The sequence below is a fragment of the Arachis duranensis genome, chromosome 6 (genome assembly GCF_000817695.3).
Source record: "Arachis duranensis cultivar V14167 chromosome 6, aradu.V14167.gnm2.J7QH, whole genome shotgun sequence".
NCBI classification, from domain to species: Eukaryota; Viridiplantae; Streptophyta; class Magnoliopsida; order Fabales; family Fabaceae; genus Arachis; species Arachis duranensis.
The window spans coordinates 49,377,904-49,386,165 of record NC_029777.3 but is presented as its reverse complement, the minus strand read 5'-3'; the positions used below and the strand labels follow the sequence as shown (position 1 = coordinate 49,386,165).

At 34.6% G+C, this 8,262-nt stretch overlaps 1 long non-coding RNA gene across 1 annotated transcript; it reads left to right on the top strand.

Annotated features, from left to right (window-relative positions):
- The first annotated feature begins 1,735 nt into the window (after nucleotides 1-1,735).
- Nucleotides 1,736-5,824, top strand: LOC127748370 (uncharacterized). The gene is made up of 3 exons (XR_008010438.1): nucleotides 1,736-2,178; nucleotides 2,289-2,406; nucleotides 5,610-5,824. It is a non-coding gene; the product is annotated as an uncharacterized LOC127748370 (long non-coding RNA).
- Nucleotides 5,825-8,262: the final 2,438 nt, after the last annotated feature.

Here is an 8,262-nt window from a genome sequence, read left to right as displayed (position 1 = left end):
CCAATTAGCAATCTCTCCAATTACCAATCAACAAAGGAATTAGATAACTCAAGTGTCACTAATTACTCTACCTAAGCCAAGAGGAACAAAATCTAACTAATAGCTATAAGAGACATTTCATCAAACACATAGAGTGCAATACAAGTAAACACATGAATTTGCAAGAATTAAAGAGAGATCTAACTACAAAGGCAAGAGGTCCACAATAGAAAACCAAATCAATCATGAAACAACAAATAACTTACCAATTGCATTGAAGGAGAAATGTAGATCTACAAAAGAGAATTCACAAACTACAAACAAAGGAATTACATTAGAAGAAGAATTCTACAACTACAATAGAGGAGAGGAATGAAAATTGGAAGAGAGAAGAAGAAGAAATAGATCTAGATCTAAGAACTAAACCTAATCCTAATCCTAATCCTAGAGAGAAGTGAGAGCTTCTCTCTCTAGAAACTACTTCTAAAACTAAAACTATGACTAATAGTAACTAACTTCTAAATGTTGTGAAGTATGTTGATTCTCCCTTCAATCCTTGGCTTAAATAGCGTCAGAAATGAGTTGGATTGGGCCCACAAGGCTCTAGAATTCGCTGGCCACGTATTGCTTTAAGTGGATCATATGGCAGCAACGATGCGTGCGCGTACAGTGCGCGTACGCGTCTCCATACGTGTAGAAACTATGGCAAATCTTATATCGTTTCGAAGCCCCGGATGTTAGCTTTCCAACCCAACTAGAACCGCATCATTTGGACCTCTGTCGCTCAAGTTATGGTCGATTAAGTACAAAGAGGTCAGCTTGACAGCTTTTGCGATTCCTACATTTCTTCATGAGTTCTCCATTTTTACATGCTTTTCCTTCATTCGCTTGGTCCAATCCTTGCCTCCTAAATCTGAAATCACTTAGCAAACATATCAAGGCATCTAATGGAATCAAGGAGAATTAGATTTTGCTATTTTAAGTCCTAAAAAGCATGTTTTCACTCTTAAGCACAATTAAAGGAGAAGTTATAAAACCATGCTATTTCAATGGATAAATGTGGGTAAAAGGTTATAAAATCTGTAACATCCCGCATTTTTGAAAATCTAATCATGAATAAATTGTGATTTTATTTTATTAAGTTTAAGTTTTATAATTTTAGAAATTATTTTATTAGAAATAATTAAATAGATTCGGAGATAATTTCATTTTAAATCAATTAAGATTCTTAAGTAATTTTATATAATAGAATATTTTGTATAATTTTGGTAATTGAAAAATAAGAAAGAATTGTATAATTTAATTTAAATAAATTCTATTTTAAATGAATTATGTTATTAATTTAAACTCCTAGGAATTATTTTATTAGAAATGATTAGATTGATATTTATAAATACTTTAAGTTTAAGTCAATTAATATTTATGTACAATTTTTATTATAATTAATTATTTTATAAAATGAAATTAAAGTTTTAGAGATAGAAAAATAATAAAGATTTGTATGATTTAATCTAGAAAATTGATATTTGAATTGTACTTTACAAAATATAATTAACTTGTTCATTTTAAAATGTAAATTAAAAATAATTAATTGAACTTAGCAATATGTTGATAAATAATGTTCCAAAATATTTTTAAGAGAGTATATTTGATTTTAAAATTACTCTCTACCTTCCAATTTTATCAAAATATCTATTTATATCTATCCATATTCTTTTATAAAATCCTAATTTCTAACCCTAAATCCCAATATCCCCAAATTCATCCCCAAATTCATCCAGAAACCCTAGTTTTCCCAATTCCTAACCCTATCAGATGCAGCCTCACCCTCCTCCTTCAACGGAACAAACACACATAAACTCACCCTCTACCCCTCAGCTTTGCTGCGACACACACACACACTCAGAACATCACACCCACTCGGCCCATACTCCTTCCGTCACACACCCACGCACTATGAACGGAGTTACATCGCGTCCAGCCTGCCTCGCTACGCAGCCGCCGTCCTGTCGCCAACGCCGTCGCGGGGGAAGAGGAAGCAAGTGCGCTAGAGGAGAGCGAGAGGGGGAGACCGTGACGGGATACTCTGCCACCGTCGTGTATCGCGAACAGAGGAGGAAGGAGAAGTCTTCTGCCATCAACGCCACGTCTCTTCACCACCAGTGCCGCCGGAATCTCTGGTTGTCGCCATGATTAATGGTGAGTCAGTTAAACCCTAGCCATGAGAACCACCATCTCTGAACCTTTACTGCTCTGTAAATACCCAGTATCTACCTCTGATGTTCTTGGCTATGCTATGTTTGTTGGAGCTTGTCTCAATGGAGCCACTGGCGGGGTGTTGCTACTGCCGGAACCACCGCGGGGTGTTGCTAGGAATCGCTGCTGCCCTACTTCCGCTATACTTAGGTTCAACATCCATTGGCCTGGGTTAGCCTTTTCCCCTTATTTCTGCTCCAATTGCACGCTCTATTCTGCCGATTTCTTATTAAACTGCTTGTTCCTGTTTTAATTCAAATATGGCTTGTGCTCTATTTTAAATTTCCAAAGCCGCTTCTGCTTTCGATTCTATTGAATTTAAAATCTTCGTTTCGTGGCAACCATGATCACTGTTGTGGGAGCTAACGCCGCTGCTATCTTGATTGAAACTGTTGCATAGCTAGTATTGGTCCAGCCAGCTGCCTCGCTATAATCCAGCCTCTGGGTTCTTTTAATCGCGACATCGAGATAGGGGATTTAAAACGATTTCAATTTAAGAATGCCTACAAGGTTTATTGAATAACTGCAAATAGATTTAATAGCTGTGATAATTGATTGATTATGTGAATATTGAATTGTGGCTGAAATTGTGATTGGAATGGTTGAGATTGTGATTTGGAATTGTTGATTAGTGATATGGATTGATTATGTGGATTGGGAATTGTTTGATGACTAATTGTTGAGAATTTCTGAATTTTAATGGGTTATGTTGGATTTGTTGCCGTTGAGCTGTTATTTGGTATATTGTAATGTTAATGAACTTGGTTGGTGGTTGATTTGGAATTGGTGTTGAGGGGTATTGAGGGGTTGGATTTTGAATACTAAATGGTTTGCTAAAAATCAGGTTCTCTTGAAATAAAACGGCAACTTTGAAAGTGATTTAGTAACTCTATAGTGACTGAAATTATAAGAATTTAAATGTTAAGTAAGTTATATTAAGTGTAATCATGAAAGTTCAATTTTTAAGGTTTCGTATCAACTAGAGAATTAGTTATGATTTTTCAAAGTTGAACTCTAAAATCTGATTTTCTGCATAATTTTAAACGAAGTCAGAAACTTTGAAAAGCTATAACTACTTACGTAATGATCGGAATTGCATGAGACCAATCCTGGGTTAAACTTAGGGATATAAGGAACTAAACTGGTAAATTTGAGACTTTTTCATTAAGTTTATGATTTATGGTGAATTTTTGAATTGGGGATGTTAAATCTGGCTTTTCTGCAGAACGTTTAACACAGCAGCAATTTGTGTCCTCTATTATAAATTCTCCAGTTTGCATTTTGAAATGGAACCAATTTTAAATGAAACTTTGGTTTTAACACTTTAATTTCATAAAAATTTAGAATTGTTAAAGTTGTGGTTTTAAAGATTTGGATTTTCAAAGAATGATGTATTATGCAGTAAAAGGCAGGCTTTGTTTCCTAAGTCAGTAACTTTGAGGCTTTATAATTTTTAATTCTGGAATGATATTGAGATGCAACCAATTGGAGGTGAAAGTTGAGTATGTTTAGTATATATGATTCAAATTTCAGGGCTTTCCATGTCTTAATAAGTGAGTTATGGGACTTGGAATAGGTTGTGTTCAATGATTTGTAAAACAGAATTCTGCATAGGATTACCTAACTTCCAAGCTACGTAACTCCTTCAGTAAAAATGGTATGACCCTGGAACCAATTTAGAAATCTGGATAAGTTATGTTTAACCACATTAATTTTGAAGGGGGTTGGATTTAATTTGGATTTTATATGAAATTTCGAATGTTGTATGCTGTTGCTGTCTTCTGGTTTTAAAACACTACAGAGCAGTCACGGTTTTGCTTATATTCCCGAAGCTAGCGTCAGCGAAAAATTATGATTTTTGATTTAATAGAAAGCTTAATCCGAGACGGTCACATGAATATAAAGTTTGCGTAATTCCAAATTCATTGGATATTTTAAAAACAAAATGGAAATCAGGCTGCCAAGTTATGTTGGTAATTATTTTGGATATGGAATTTAAGAAATAGATTTTCTATTATAAAATGTTTTTGAGGATATATTGTTGTGGTAATTGCTGAAAGAGGCTGATGAAATATTGAGAAAGAAGAAACCCGTAAGGGTGGATAAGTCCTATTTTTAAAGGAGATTATGTCCAAATTTTTATAAAAGTATAAGGACTTAGTCAAAATCAATATTTGAGGCTTATTTAATGATAGAAACTTCAATGATTCTTTTAAGAAGAGATTATTTGGTATACGAGATTGTTGAGTATTCAGAGAAAAGTAAAGAGATACAGAGAAAAGAGAAACCAGAACAGAGTAAAGAGAAATAAAGAGAAGAGTAATATAATAACGAGATATTTATATATATTTTAGTTGCTTGATGCATCCTAGAGCTATATTTATATATATATATTAGTTGCTTGATGCAACCCAGAGCTATATTTAATATATATTAGTTGCTTAATGCAACCCAGAGTTTCTGTAGGAAAACTAAGTTACCTACAGCCATTTTCCGCTTCCCCAGAGCAGAGCAGAGTATATATATATTTTCCTGCAGTAAGCAGAGGCTGTCTCAAATGAGCGGCTATTATTATATGCGCATTTATTTAGGAACGGAAAATCGTATCCGGGAAAATCGGGACTACTCGTGACCGGATAAATGTCGGGATTGCGGGCAGCCAACCGACACATGAGCTCATGGCCTGTACTAGGACTAGACATTCATCATATGCATCTATGTGACATTGTTTGGGTGTGTATATTGTAATTGGTTTGTCTAAGTGAACAATTCTGTTTAACTGCTAATTGCTATACTTGATGTAATTACTCTTGATTGTGTTTGAACCTCATTACCTGTGTTTGTAACTGATTCTTTGGATTGTGGTGATTGGATGTTGATTGAGTTGTTTGGGCCTAAGGCCGTGATTGGTACATTTGGGGTCTAGTTTTGTATAAAGTATCTGATTGGTTCAACATAAACTTAATGAACCTATGCTTGGAGCAGGATGATCATTTATACCGCGTAGGTAACTTCTTTATGTTATGGTCTAGTGAAGTATGAAAAATCAAACTGATTCAGCATAGACTTAATAAACCTATGCTTGGAACAGGTTGGTCATTCATACAGTCTAGGAAACTTTAAGAGTTTTGTAAAGAAAGATATGGGTTTAAGATTTTAGATAATTAACTGATGCTCTTAAAGAAAGTTTTGGACTTTGAAGGTTAAACTGGTGGTTTTCAAGAGGATTCGTAAGGCTAATAAAAACAGTGATTTTTTAAATATCTCCGAACGAAGCTAACTATTTGCGCTTTATTCTTTACTTTAACGGCATTCTCGACCTCTACTGAGAACAGGTGGTTTGGTTCTCACCCACAAATTTTCCACCCTTTCAGTGACACAGGTTTGAAGACGCAATTTGAAGCTGCGAGCGATTAGTAGGTTTTCTTTATGATTTTAATTGGTCTTGTAGAGTCCCCTCGCTGTTGTCCCTTGAGATTTTATTTCATAGAGAGGGGTAGGTTTGGTATATTGTATTTGAGTTTCATTTGGTTTCTTTTGTATAAGAATTATTATCAATAATAACTATGTGATTATTATTATGTGTAAATGTTTGAATTATGACTTTAATGAATAAAAAACAAAATTTTCTGGAATTTTCTTAAAACTAAAATGCGAACTCGATAAAAAGGCTCGATAATTAAGTAGTTAATACTAGAGAAGGTTACGTAATGTTCTTTCTAGTAGAAATACCCTGACTTAAGCAAGGTATTTTGCTGGAAGGGATGTTACAAAATCCCCTAAATCAAGCACAAGATAAACCCTACAAATGGGGTTTATCACCACCTTGAGAGGAGCCCCCATAAGTCCAACTTAAGGACAATAAATAAAAGTGCTAGGTGGGAGACACCCCACCATGGTAAACTCTCTCCATTCTCTTATATATATATATATATATATATATATATATATATACTTCATAAGTGATTTGAGTTGCCATTATAGGTAGTTTTCTTCTTTTCTACACTCTTGCACATTTTGTTTTGATTGATAGGTTGTAGTAGTGTATTTTGATTAGTTTAGATTGTTGTAAAAGTAGGTTACTTGAAGTGCAAGTTTTGTTTGTTTTGTCTTCGAAAGATTTTCAAAAACTTAAATATTTTTGTTAAATTTGAATTTTTGCTTGCTTTAGAATGTTTATAGGTTAGAAGAGTGTTAAATTATGTTTTTATGTTAAAAAAAAAGCAGGCATCGGCGCGCAAGCACGCTGTGCGCACGCGCGTCGGCGTGGCTTCACAACTCTTAGTACTAAAATCTGAAAGTTGTGCCCGCTTTATGCCTACTTTGTGCCAGGCGATCCGCGCGTAGGCACGCATGATGCGTACGCGTGGATTGTCCCTGCCACATCAGCGCATAAGCACGCATGACGCTTACGCGCGGATTTGCACCCTGTTTTTCTCTTTTCTCCTTTCTCCTTCTTTCTTCTTTTCTTCTTCTTTCTTTCTACCTTTTTTCTTCCTCTCTTGAAAAAAAATTAAATAAATAAATAAATAAATAAAATACTAAAAAAATAATATGTTTTTCTCTTTTGTCCCATTTTCTTTTATTGCATTTATTTGTTTCATTCATTGCATTTTAATTTTGTTTTTATAACTTGTTTTCATTTTATTTTCTAAGTTTTTCATTTTAATAATGGTGTTGAATTTTCCTATTCAATTGTTGAGAATTTCTTGCATTGTTTTGGTGCTTCATCACTTGTTGTATTAATTGTAATATTTGTCCCACATACAAGATTAGTGCCTTAGTCCATCCTAATTCATTATCCTTTGTTTTTGCACTTCTTCATCATTTAGTTAGGATGGGACCAAATGCTCGCATGCTTCACACTAATCTTGTTTGTGTCAATTCTTATTTGATCTTGATTCTCAATATGCTTTTCATGCTTTGACTTTACTCTTGCATCAAGTATTAGTTGATATGTCTTTGCTTATATTGCTTTCTCATCTACATGTTCTAGCTACCATGTAGTTGAGAACCTTACTCTTATTTGGCATTAGCTCCTGCCTATGTTCTATTTGCTCTGATATCTTTGTTATGGGCTTAATTTCTTTCTTTTTCTCTCTTTTTAGGTTGGCCACCGAAAAGAAAAAGAGGGAAAGCTTATAAATGGGGCCACAAACAAGTCATCCGCACATTCTTTTGAGGAAGCTCATCAATTGTAGCAACCCGTCCACCTTCTCTTCTTTGCATGCACTGAGGACGGTGCAATCTTCAAGTGTGGGGAATTCGTCCGACCAATCTCCATGGGTAACAATGGGGAGGTCGGCTTGACAGCTTTTGCGATTCCTACATTTCTTCATGAGTTCTCCATTTTTACATACTTTTCCTTCATTCCCTTGGTCCAATCCTTGCCTCCTAAATCTGAAATCACTTAGCAAACATATCAAGGCATCTAATGGAATCAAGGAGAATTAGATTTAACTGTTTTAAGTCCTAAAAAGCATGTTTTCACTCTTAAGCACAATTAAAGGAGAAGTTATAAAACCATGCTATTTCAATGGATAAATGTGGGTAAAAGGTTATAAAATCCCCTAAATCATGCACAAGATAAACCCTACAAATGGGGTTTATCAACCTCCCCGCACTTAAACCAAGCATGTCCTCATGCTTAAACCAAGAATGAAGTTAAGGGCATGACATTTATTCAATGGAACTAACTAAATGCAATCTACCTATATGCAACTATCTAAATGAATGCAATTTCTTGGTCAAAATAAATCAATTCCCAAGAAGCATATATGCACAAGGGCTAAGGGCTGGCAAGCCTAATCCACAATTGAATTGAGTTATTAAATATTTTTACAAACTTGCATGAAAAGAGATGATCATAGGTGGAAACATGTAATTGAGCCTCAAACCCTCACCGGTAGTATTTGCACTCTATTCGCTCAAGTGTTTAGGGTTGATTCTCTCAATTCTCTCCTAATCATGCTTTCTAAGATTTGTTTTTCTTCTAACAATCGACATATATTTCATGCATGCATACAA